Below are 12,765 nucleotides of genomic sequence, written 5' to 3'. Positions count from 1 at the left end.
AGAGAGAGAGAGAGAGAACTAGAACAGTTACCTGCAGTGAGGAATTTGGGGAGGGAGTAGGTTGGGGAGGCGGGAGTAGGGAGTCCAGGTTCCCCAGAAGGAAAATAATTTTGCAAATTGCTATCTATTTTTTCTAAACTGTTGCTTCCAAATCCATTAGAAAACCAAACTGAAATCCAAAGAAATGAAAAGTTTGATGAACTAGAGGTTCGTCAACGTAAATACATCAGATCAGGGAATTTCTCAGCAGCTCATGCAGAGCATTGTGAAACCATGTGAAAGCTTTATGAACAGAAACTTCAGCAAGGGGGACAGATATATGGCAGCTGCTTGCCAGCTCATATCTCCACTCAACACGGGAAGTTGTGATGTGGGAACTGCCCTCTTGGTTCTGGGATGCACCTTGCCATGAAGTAGAATGTTCCTGCCCCTGGAGCCCAAATTCTATTCAAGCAGCTGCCCTCTATTGTGTACATAGCCACTGGAAGTTGAAGGAAGGCTCCCAGGCTCCCTTGGAAGACAAGACCGTCCCACATAAGTCAAACCAGCAGCAGCCAGTATTTTAAAGAAGCCATTTGAAAATCTGTTTTCAAATGTATGATAGCATTCTTTAGAGTGATGTGTCTCAAACTTGAGCGTGCATCAGAATCACTTGGTGTGCTTGTTAAAATTCAGATGGCTGGGCTCTACTCTCAGAGTTTCTGATTCAAAAGGTCTGGAGTGGGGCCCCAGAATTTCATTTCTTACAAATTTCCCAGGTGATGCTGATGCTGATCTATTCGACAGACTTTGAGAACTACTGTTTAGGGACAAAAACACAGGAATTTGGAAGCAAAGAACTTGGATTCAAGCCTTGTATGATTTACTTCACCTCTGAACTTGAGTTTTTTCTTTTCTAACATGGAGTTTATAAGGTTGTTGGAAGGATTAAATAGAATGGTGTCTATGAAAGTTCTTTGTGAACTGTAAATATTAGCAGTTAAACGGCTTCACAAATAGTACTTGCTGCCACCCCCCCCCCAGCAGATTTTCCTGTGCTTTGTCCCCTCTCCACACAACTTTGTCCCACCAAGTCCATCAGGCGCCTAGGAAAAACTGAAGCCAAGAAGGCCATGAGTAGTAAAAAAATGTTTAACCCACTGGGCATGGCCATAATGCTGACCTTGACTTGACCTCCCTTTTCCTCTGACTGGCCTCTTCTCAACTTGCTCCTCGTTCTTCCAGCCCTGGCCACCTCTCACAGCAAAGAACAGCAACTAGTGCTGACATTGGGGTAAAAAACTGTCAGATGGAATTTTTTTAAATTAGTAGCATAAACAGAGGAATCCACTGCCAAGCAGGAAAGCATTTGTTGGGGAAACCATTTTACTAGGTTGGTGGGCTCTGAGCTGATTTCCCTGAGGGCAAAATCCAGATGCTTGAAAGAGTTAAGTGGAATCATAAGTATAATTGCAGATTTCTAACTTAGGAATGTGTCAGACAGTTGTATTAGACAGTTGCCAGGGTAAATGATATGTCTGTGTAGAAGGGTGTCCTTTTTCTTTGGAAACCTTTTCTCATTCAAAACTAATACGTGTGTAGTGTAGAAAATTTTGAAATTTTCTAAAGGTATAAAGAATTAAAATGACCCTTAATTCTGCCACACAGAGATAAATACTTAGTGGTAAGATATTGGTACATTTTCATTCAGCCTTTTAATATGTGTATGCTTATACATGAATATATGTGTATGGATATATATTTTTTGAATTGGGCTGGTACTACATACAGGTTTGTATACTGTTTTTTTCACTTTTGTAATGGCAGACTATTATTCCTTCCTGTAGATATACAGTACTTCACCTAACTTCCTAAATGTTGAACAGTTAGGATATTCCTAATTTTACATTATAAATAACCCTGCATTCGATGACACTTCATGTACATAAATCAATGTGTGCATCTCTAATTGCTCCCTTAGGATAGAATCCTTGGAATGGAAAGATTAGATTAAAGGTAGGAACATTTTTAAAAACAGATATAATTCACCTACCATAAAATTCATTACTTTTAAGTGTGAGATTCAGTGATTTTTAGTATATTTACAAGGTTGTATGACCACCACCACTGTCTAATTCCAGAAAAAATAAGCAGTGCTTCACAAATTTGCATGTCATCCTTGTGCAGGAGCCATGCTGATATTCTCTGTATTGTTCCATTTTTAGTATATGTCAGCTAAAGCAAGCACTGTAGGAACATTTTTATGTCTCTTGATGACATATGGCAAGTTTCCCTCTAGTAAATGTATACCCAATCCATTCCCATTCAGCAATGTATAAGAATGCCTCTTTCCCTGCAACTTTGCTGACACTTAGTTAAAAAAATATATTGCCAATATCATTAAAAAGGCATTTTATTGTTTTGTATTTTTGATTAGCTCTTCTTCCTCTGTAGCTGTTCTGTAGAGATATGTCATCCACCCTCTTTCCTTTGCATGCATTTACCGTGGGCAGTCACATCCACTGCGACAGCCTCGGCTGCCTCCTCTCTGTGGATAATGATCACATGTCCATACCCTGCCCTAACCTCTTTCTGGCACTGCAGCCCAGATGTCAAGCTGCTTGCTGGGCATGACTATCTACATTTTTTTAACATCTTTATTGGAGTATAATTGCTTTACAATGGTGTGTTAGTTTCTGCTCTATAACAAAGTGAACCAGCTATACACATACACACGTTCCCATATCTCTTCCCTCTTGCGTCTCTCTCCCTCCCACCCTCCCTATCCCACCCCTCTATGTGGTCACAAAGCACAGAGCTGATCTCCCTGTGCTATGCGACTGCTTCCCACTAGCTATCTACCTTACGTTTGGTAGTGTATATATGTCCATGCCTCTCTCTCGCTTTGTCACAGCTCACCCTTCCCCCTCCCCATATCCTCAAGTCCGTTCTCTAGTAGGTATGTGTCTTTATTCCCGTCTTACCCCTAGGTTCTTCATGACCTTTTTTTTTTTCTTAGATTCCACATATATGTGTTAGCATATTTGACAGCATATCAAACACGCTCATGTCTAAAATCAAACTCATGATTCCTGAAGCCAGCTCTGGCTCTCAACTTCCCTATCTCGATTAGTGATACCATCATTCTCCTAGGTGTTTCATGGTCACCTTAACTCCTCTCTCTACTCCATATTTAATTAGTAGTCCAAGCTTCTTGATTCTGTCTTTTATGTCCTTCCTCACATCCTTCCCTTCTGCTCCACCCTCACTGTCACTGCTCTACTTCTACCTTTTATTATGTCTATTACACTAGCCTACTCACTTCACTATGCTTTTAGTATTTACCCATATAATTCATTCTACATGTAGCTATGAGAATAACCTTCCTAACATATGCTTTTACCATGTTGCTTTCCTATCCTGGAACCTCCAAAGCCTCTCTCTCGCCTATTGGTAAAGTAAATGCTTTATCCTGACACTTAAGGCCCACCGTGTTGTTGCATCATTCTAATTTTACTTCCTGTGTGCCTTATAGAAACTGTGTTCTTCCTTCAGCATATTCCTGCTTTATCCACTCTTGTTTTTGCAAAACCTGGCATGACCTCTTTCCCAGTCTCCTCCAGCTGAAATTGTCCTGAGTCTTCAAAATCAGAGGCTTTGTGAAGTCTTCCTTGATTCAATTAGCTGTACTTTCCCCTTTTTTTCCTCATTGTCTGGTTTTAGACAGCAATTTTATAGTGTTTTCAACAAAAAATTAAGGAAGCTTGCTTAATAATGTTTTTATTACATGAGTGGCTTTAAATTTTTATTGAAATATAGTTGATTTACAATGTTGTGGTGTTAGTTTCAGGTGTACAGCAAAGTGATTTGGATATGTATGTATGTATGTGTGTGTTCTTTTCTTGGATTCTTTTCCATTATAGGTTATACAAGATATTGAATATAGTTCCCTGTACAGTAAATCCTTGTTGTTCTCCTTTTTTAAACTCTCATTTTGTTAGCATTTCCTTTATGACACGATATTCTGCCCTGTTTAGTTACTTAGCTATTTTTATTCACCCCCTACCATACTATAAATTTCTTGAGCACAGGAATTATATCTTCTTCATTTTGGCATGTTCCATAGTACCTCTCCAAGCACGTTAAATGTAGATAGGAGCTCCATAAATGCTTGAATAAAAGAATGTTAAAGACTGCCAACTTTTTTTTTTAAGAACTACTAATGACTCAGTTTCGGGAATGAATTCTGTGCTAAGGTACAGATGCCAGACAACCCAAATGTCATGGCTTATTCTTCTTTTTCCCTCACTATCCACAGCCAATCCATCAACAAATACTGTAAGCTCTACCTCTTCAAGATACCTCTAATCAAACCTCTTTTCTCTACCCCTACTGCTTCCTCCCTAGAACAAATCACCATTATCTCTTACCTATAAGAGCCTTTTTAAACTGGTTCCCTGGCTTCTTCTCTTGTCCTGCCTAAATCTATCAGCCAAGTGAGATTTTTGTAAAACTTAGATCATGGTAGTCCTCTAACAACCTCCAGTAACTTACTTCCCACTACACTGAGAATAAAACACAAACTTCCTATCTTGGCCTTTGAAAACTCCATGATCTGGCCTTGGCACTTCCCCAACCTCATGTCCCTGTACTGTCTACCTTGCTCACTGTGCTCCAGCTCTGCTGAGCATCAGCCATTCCTCATTGTCATGTTCGCTCAAAGCAGAGTGAGTAGGTTCTCTTGGTTCTATTTAGGTCCTTACTGTTATTGGACGTTGTCTTTGGGCTTCATGCCTTTAGTAGTGGAGATGACTCGGGGAGTGGCCAGAAGCAATTCTAAAGGTTTTGAGACTTGACTTTAGGCAAAACTTTTGTGGAGTCCATCATTTTGCTGAAAATTGGTACTCCAATACTGAGTTTGAGCTGAAGGAGGTATTTGGCTGAAAGGGAAAAGAAAGGAAATCTTATATTATTCCTGTAACCTTCTTCCCAAGGGATGCTACAAATATTACTGATAGAAATTGGAGCTGGAGGACAAACATCCTCCACCTTCTTTATCACCCTGGGTGTTGATTTAGGAAATTGGTCATCACAGCAGAAGCTGACTCAACAGATGGGGTTCTGTGAACCTATTGTCATTTTCTCTATGTGCTCCTCTGAAGTCTCCCTCAGGCCTCTGGTGTTGCACCCTTAGCTTTTGTATATAAGGAAAGAGAGAAAAGCCCTCTTTGTTATTCAGATTCTTGACTTGCTCCCCTTGCTTCTAGAAGCTGTGAAATATGCACCATCCACCTCCTTGCCTTTGGGATCATTAACAAGAAATAGTCTATGATGGGTATTTGTTATCAGATATACATAGAAAGAGTATGCTTCACAGCCCACTATGAAAGAGAATTCCAAGTACTGTGTTTCTAAACTACTAAGCATTTTTCTAGCCCCTAATATTTGCAGAGCTCTCCCACATCATTCATATGGTTGCTTCATGCCAACCTTCTTTGGAAAAAGAGGTGTCCCTGTGTTTTAAAGATTTCAATGTGAAAAAGTGGAGAAATGAAAGCAAAAGTTCAAGTGTAAAGGCCCTAACCAGATGAGGGTATTGCTCTTTACTTGGAAAGCCACAAGACACCCCTTGACATGCAGCACAGCATTTCAGGGAGTCTTTACTCCCACCCCAACATCCCTTTCCTTTCTTATTCACTACCCTGGGTTTTCTTTAAACCATGAATGGATCCTGAGGTGGAGGCTGGAGAGGGGGATCCAGCAGGTTTACATGAAAGTACTTGACCTGGCTATTCCGAGAGGTGAGGGGAGGTAGTCCCTTCTATGTAAAGTACCTGTATCTCAGATGACCCAAATTATAGCTCCCCAACTGACAAGAAAGGCCTTGTCCTAAAAGTTCTCTTTTAAATTATACATACATATATACACCCACATACACATAGATATACACACAGATACACACATACATACCCATACGTGTATACAGACATATACATTCACACATTTACATACACATACATGTTCTCCCTTGGTTGGGTCTGTATAAGGAAGGTCTCCAGATCACCAGGTTTCAGGGTCCCCCAGGTAACAGTGTGAGGGTATGAGGAGGCCTTCAGGGCTCTATATCCCTCTACAGTGATCAAGCGACTTTTGCCTCCTTCTGTCAGATAAACAAGCCATGCATTGTTCTGTCCACCAGCTGTGTGCGGGCTTCCCTTCCTGCTGAGTGGGCCAAAATGAGCATGGATTCCTTCATGTGGGGCAGGTGGAATGCGCGGTTTTGGGGTGGGGGAGGCTGGAAGAGCCACAGAAAGTAAACGGAGCTAATCAAGGACACTCTTTTGTGCTTCTCCTTATCTAAACACTTTCAAAAAATGAAAGAGCCTGCAGTAGGTTATGGGCCAGACCTCAGGCTAAGCATAACCCCAAGCAACAGGGGCCATATTTTTCTTCTTGCCCTGGGTTGGATCAGAGCCACGGTTCTCTTTCTGCTTGCCCTCTACCCTCCTCCCTCCAAGTAGTTATTGAGGGGTCTGCTGGGAGCCAGGCTCAGAGACTGGTAGTGCTGTCAGAAGGTATTGGGGTGACACCCCACTACAGCAGCCAGTGGTTGACTCCTTCTAGAATTGGTCCACCTCCCTCCCCTCACCTCTCACAACAGCCTTTATGAGGCCTGTTCTGGGAGCCAGCTTCTGACAGATCTGCCACTTCTGCCTGCATGTGCTCACCCTCTTTGCACCCATGCCAAGTTCTTATCCTCTGAGTGCTTGGAAAAGAAGCAGTCATCTTTTCCTTCCCCTGAACATAGGAGGTGATACTTGCTCATGTTGTCTGGAACTTAGCTCTGCTAAGTGAGAGGGTACTTCTTTTACCTCCACCCCATCTCCCAGCCTCCTTTCTAAATCCCAAACTGGCCAAACTGCTCACATTCCTCTCTAATCATCTTCTGCCCAAGGATTTCTTCAGTATATGCTATCTGTGCCCATCTGCCCATCATATCACCTCCTCTGGTGACTACCCAACTGCCATGCTCCACCCTGCCTCCCTGCCTGAGCCAGTCCCAAGAATGTGCTTGCACCTTTAATCAAAACTTCCTCAGCCCACCTGGCCACTGACAGGGCCAGACTGCTATCAAATTTGTTATTCTTTACTTTGTTAGGAAATGGGGGGTCAGGGAAGCATTTTTATGGACTGGGTTACTGAGTGGAGAGAGGAAGGCACTTGGTGACCAGATTAGGGAAGGCTGGGTACCCAGGCCTGAATAATGACATTAGAAAGGACTGTTTATTCTGATGCTGTTTCAGACCAGGGGTTATTCCCTAGTGTACTGCTAACACTAAAGGTATTATATTCCCTAGTGTATCGTCAGAATGTGGTAATCACACTGGCAGCATCACCATCACTCTAGCGCTTGTTAGAAAGTCAGAATCTGGAGCCCAGTCTAGAGCTACTGAATCAGAATCTGATTCAAGATGGACAGGTGATTAGTCTGGCCACTGAAGTTTAAGGAGTGCTACTCTAGAGAACTAGGCTTGGCATTTGAACATTCTCTTAAGTAGTCCTTTTGCTCTCCTCTTCATCTGGCTTGAAGACATTCTTTTTCTAGCCACTAACAATACCCTTCCCATTATTATTTGGGGTAGAGGATAATATTAATAGCGGATATCATTTATTGAATGCCTATCACGTGCCAGGCATGCACTACAGATGAGGAAATTGAGGCTCTGTGACACGCCCAAGGCCAAACAACTAATGGGTGGGAAAGCTGAGACTCCAAGCCAGATCCACATGCACATAAAATCCCCAAACTTCCCCCTTACAGTACTTCTAACTACCAAAGGATGGCTTTGGCACCTGCGTTTTGTGGAACAGACAAAAGTCCACCCAAACCTCCCTAGGAGGTACAGAGGGAAGAGAGGGGAAGGTGCCTCCCGGCATGATTTTCCTAGAAAGTGAAGTCCCTGGCATCATTCTTGTCCTGAGGAAGCTCACATAAACCCTCTCAGGGGCCAGAAATGGCTGGAATTGGGACCAGAGGCCAAGAGAAACTGGAGTGGGGATCCAGGAATATTATGAAGGGAAAACCCTAACTCTAAATCCCCAACAGAAATCAAATTCTGATGCCTGAGCTTGGGCTTAGTGTGTGCAACATACTCCTGTGGGGCTGCTCTGGGTTCTGGCTGTTGCATAGGTCATTGAGGACATCATGTGGACCCCCAGGCTGGGGCCTGGGACTATTACATCAGAGCATGCCATAGTTGGACGGGTTGTTTGTGACAATGGACTTTAATGTTTTATTTTGCAGAGAGGAAACAGAAGCCCATAGAGGGGGAGTAAATTGCCAGAGGTCAGAGCAAAATCATGGCAGAGGCAGGGATGCTTACTCCAAGCAGCACTATTCTGGAGTTGGAGTCTCTGGTGTGAAATGCAGTTTCCTTTGGGTCTGCTCAGGTGCCTGTAGGACGTGCAGACCCTGAAAATACAGCCCAGAATGGTTTGTGAATCTTTCTATCTCAGCAGGACATTCATCTTGGGAGATCTCTAGGTTACTTGCCCCTATCTATGTAAAATCAGCTGTAGTGCTACTTACTTTTCTGGACCTGGAGGCTGCTGGGCCTGGCTGATCTGGGCTTTCCTTTTCTGGGGCCCAGAGGACCTGCGGAGATGGCTGGGTGGGGTCAACCCAGTCCAGGAAGCACAGGAATTCTTTTAAGTGTATGTGTCTGGGGTATTTTTCTCCCTCACTTACGTGTATTTTTAAAAATTCTTTTTAGACACCCGCTTTATCTTTCCCAAACATCATTTCCTTGCTCCTTTCCTGAGTTCTAGCAGTGGCTGGGGGCCCAGCTTCCTTATTGGCCTCTGAGCTGTGGAAGAGGGCGGGCCAGGGCTCAGAGGAGGCTGGAGTAGGGAACAGGGGGGCTGTTTATGCTGCTGGAACTGCCTTTCATCCTTCCCTTTGCCACCAGGGTGCTGGCTGGTTTCTGGAGCAGCGTCTTCACTCCTATCCAGCTCTTGACACTGGCTTTCATTCCCTAAGGCTGTGGCCTCCTCTAGGCCCAACCAGGCTGATGGCCATACCTTGCCTTCAGTGCTACTCCTTTCTGTTCTTGGAACTGGGACCTGGCTGTGCTTGAGCCCCTTGAATCACACTCAGGGGCTTGGGCTGATGGCCCCTCTTGTCAAGAGGACTTAAAGGAAGGCAGATGGGTTTCTGCTAAAGGAGGATCCAGCCTGCAGAAAGAAGCCCAGGGGGCTGGCTGGAGGGGTTATTGAGGAGCATCTGAGCTGGCTGGATAACCAGCTCTCTCCTAAGCCATCTCCCCATCCTGGGCAACTTCTATGGTAGGTACTACTGGTAGCCATGGCCATCATGGCTGCTGCTCCCTCTTCCCCCTTTGGCTTTCTTTCTTCAATATCCCATTTTGCTTCCTAAGAAAGGAATTTGGGGGTAATGAATGATAGGGTGTGTGTTTAATGATAGTGCCTTAAGAGAAAGGGGTTGCTGCCTCCACAGCTAGGCCTGGAGCTACATGGTTGGTGGCTGGCATTTTCTTACCTCTGTGCTTATTTCTCCTCATCCTCTTTCCCCACTGCCTAAGGAGGGGATGGTTTCAACTTTAGGACTACTGAGACTTCCCTTTTCTGACTGCTTCTTGAAGGAATGGCTAGGAGAAGCCTTAGGTGTATAAGCTTTTTGAGATAGAGGGGAGGCGGGGTCATGTGGTATTCTAAAAAGGGTTGGAGGACCTGAGCCTCATTCTCAACTGCTGGTTACTAGCTGTGTGTTCTTGGCAAAGCAGTTCAGCTCTCTGTGTCTCTGTTTCTGCCTCTGTAAAGGGGTCATAATAATAGCGCTTACTGATAAGGCTGGAGTGAGGATTGAATCAGCTAATGCATGCAAAGTGTGCAGTGCCAGATACATCTTAAGTATCCAATAAGTGGTCCCTGTTGTTTTTTTTTTTAAGTTAATAGTGTTATGTTTTTTTAAGTTAATAGTACGTCAGACACTATGCTGAGTGATTTCACACATGGGGCTGCATTTAATCCAGACGTTAACTCATGAGTAAGGGATGGTGATCGTCTCCATTTTACAGATAAAGAATCTACAACAGAGAAGTGACTTGCCCCAGGTCACACTGCTAGGATTGGAATGTGAGTGTGGACTGACTCCAAGTCTAGGCCTCTTCAGGAAGAATAATAGGCCAAGTATTAGACCCTATAGATAGTTTCCTCTCCTTTCCTAATCTAGGGCTAGAAGGCTCCAGCTCTGGCTACAGTTCCTCCACTGGGATTTTCCTCCCTGCAGCTTGTGCTTTTCTCCCAGTGGTCCCAAAGCCCCCACTGCCTTACTTCTGTCTCCTTTAGGGTTGTTTCCCACTCCTGGAGAAACCCTAGAGAGAGTAGGAGCCTTTGTAAGCTATCTTTCAAAGTGTGGCAAGGGAGTGATGCTAGTGGAACCTTGACAGTGGATGGACAAATCTGGATGGAAGTACTCTTAAACCATCGAGAAGGAAAAGTCTGAGCTGACAACCCTTACTATAGCACCTACTACATATTGACCACTTGTTATGCATCAGTATGTGTCCCAGATGCTTTGAGAATATTCTCTCTCATCCCCACAATAACCTAGCCAGGTAAGGATTATTGTTTTGGTTTGGTTTGGTTTTTTTGGATAAGAAAACTGACTAAAGCTCAGATAGGTTAAGTGACTTACACAGAATCACACATCCAAAATGGTAGTTAGGCTATGAACCTAGTAGATCTGTCTCACTTGTTCTTGCCTCATTGCCTGCTGGCTTGGTATAGTTGGTAGGATGAGACTAACGTACATGAAATGATGATGAGCAATATCAAACATTATATTATGATGGGCTAAATTGTGGGGACTAGATTACTAAGGACAAGCTCCCTGGAGTAGACATTACTCAAGCAGTACCTTGAATAACAGGTGGGATTTAGAGTAACAAAATGAGAGAGGGCATTCCAGGCAGAGGGAACATTCACAGTAGCAACTGAAACCCCATTCTAGGCAGTTGACATTCATGGTCTCATTTGATTTTTTTACAACTCCATTAACTAGGTACTGTTATCCCCACTTTACAGTCATGGAAGCTAGAGCTCTGAGAAGTGAAAGCACCTGTCTAAAGCAACAGAGCTTTTAAGCGGTGGATTCCAACCAAGGTCCAATTCCAGAGCCTGTGCTAGATTCTACTAGAAAACCAAATGCAGAGGCACAAAGCTGGTTGCAGGGTATGATCGGAACAGAGACATGAGAGGTTGGGCTGGGTGGGTAAAGGCAGCTTATAAAGGGCTTTGAAAGTCTGATCCAGTTTACAGTCGCTGCAGGAAAGGTTAAGAAATAGGGAGCTAGTGAAGTTTCTTGAATAGGAAAGTGCCACAATCCAGTTGTTGTCTGACATGATATGATCTAAAAGCAGTGACTGGAGGTGGAACAAGGTGACACTGGCTGGCAGAATAACACAGCATTTTGGGTTTTGTTTTTTTTTTGTTTTTTTGGACCTTTGCTCTTTATTTTTTTCTTTACATTTGAAAGCTTTCTCTGCATCTATTGAGATGATCATATGGTTTTTCTCCTTCAATTTGTTAATATGGTGTATCACGTTGATTGATTTGTGTATATTGAAGAATCCTTGCATTCCTGGAATAAATCCCACTTGATCATGGTGTAGGATCCTTTTAATGTGCTGCTGGTTTCTGTTTGCTAGTATTTTGTTAAGGATTTTTGCATCTATGTTCATCAGTGAAATTGGCTTGTAGTTTTCTTTTATGTGACATCTTTTTCTGGTTTTGGTATCACGGTGATCATGGCCTCATAGAATGAGTTTGGTAGTGTTCCTCCCTCTGCTATATTTTGGAAGAGTTTGAGAAGGATAGGTGTTAGCTCTTCTCTAAATATTTGATAGAATTCACCTGTGAAGCCATCTGGTCCTGGGCTTTTGTTTGTTGGAAGATTTTTTTTTGTGTGTGTGTGTGTGTGTTACGCCGGCCTCTCACTGTTATGGCCTCTCCTGTCGCGGAGCACAGGCTCCAAACATGCAGGCTCAGTGGCCATGGCTCACGGGCCCAGCTGCTCCACAGCATGTAGGATCTTCCCGGACCGGGGCACGAACCCACGTCCCCTGCATCAGCAGGCGGACTCTCAACCACTGCACCACCAGGGAAGCCCTGGTGGAAGATTTTTAATCACAGTTTCAATTTCAGTGCTTGTGATCGGTCTGTTTATATTTTCTATTCCTGGTTCCATCTCGGAAGGTTGTGCTTTTCTAAGAATTTGTCCATTTCTTGTGTGTGTGTGATAAATTTCCACCCTTAGAATTTAGATTCACTCTTTACCTACTATCTGGGACACTGGGTATACAGTCTTTAGAGGTTGTCAATGCGGTGGCCACTAAGCTTTTGAGTGATTATAATTTATAGGTCCTTTCATTAAGAAAAATTCTTAGTGCAGTCACTTTGTCACAGGGTTACTGGGTAGGTTTTTAAGGAAGATTCCATCCCTCAGATGATAAAAAGCATTTCAGTTTCTTCCACGTTGTCCATTTTATTGGCATAGAGTTGCTTGTAGTAATCTCTCCTGATCCTTTGTATTTCTGCAGTGTCAGTTGTTACTTCTCCTCTTCCATTTCTAATTCTATTGACTTGAGTCTTCTCCTTTTTTTGTTTTGATGAGTCTGGCTAATGGTTTATCAATTTTGTTTACCTTCTCAAAGAACCAGCTTTTAGTTTTATTGATCTTTGCTATCATTTCCTTCATTTCTTTTT

At 43.2% G+C, this 12,765-nt stretch overlaps 1 protein-coding gene and 1 non-coding gene across 6 annotated transcripts in view; one reads left to right on the top strand and one right to left on the bottom strand.

Moving 5' to 3' along the window:
- The window catches only part of SHROOM4 (shroom family member 4), a 199,516-nt gene that overhangs the window by 138,046 nt on the left and 48,705 nt on the right, over nucleotides 1–12,765 (top strand). Inside the window, exon 1 of one of the 5 annotated variants that reach the window (XM_024750643.1) lies at nucleotides 9,279–9,324. The exons of the other annotated variants lie outside the window; for them this stretch is intronic. The gene's annotated coding sequence lies outside the window, so the exon portion shown is untranslated. Of the gene's footprint in view, nucleotides 1–9,278; nucleotides 9,325–12,765 lie in introns of those variants that run through there. 5 annotated transcript variants of the gene reach the window in all.
- On the bottom strand, nucleotides 2,122–2,225 carry LOC112403255 (U6 spliceosomal RNA). Its single transcript, XR_003003876.1, has one exon. It is a non-coding gene; the product is annotated as a U6 spliceosomal RNA (small nuclear RNA).

The sequence above is a fragment of the Neophocaena asiaeorientalis genome, unplaced genomic scaffold (assembly GCF_003031525.2).
Source record: "Neophocaena asiaeorientalis asiaeorientalis breed wild unplaced genomic scaffold, Neophocaena_asiaeorientalis_V1.1 scaffold675, whole genome shotgun sequence".
Taxonomy (NCBI): Eukaryota; Metazoa; Chordata; class Mammalia; order Artiodactyla; family Phocoenidae; genus Neophocaena; species Neophocaena asiaeorientalis.
Note: the sequence above shows the minus strand (reverse complement) of the source record. Positions and strands in the feature narration are given on the sequence as shown.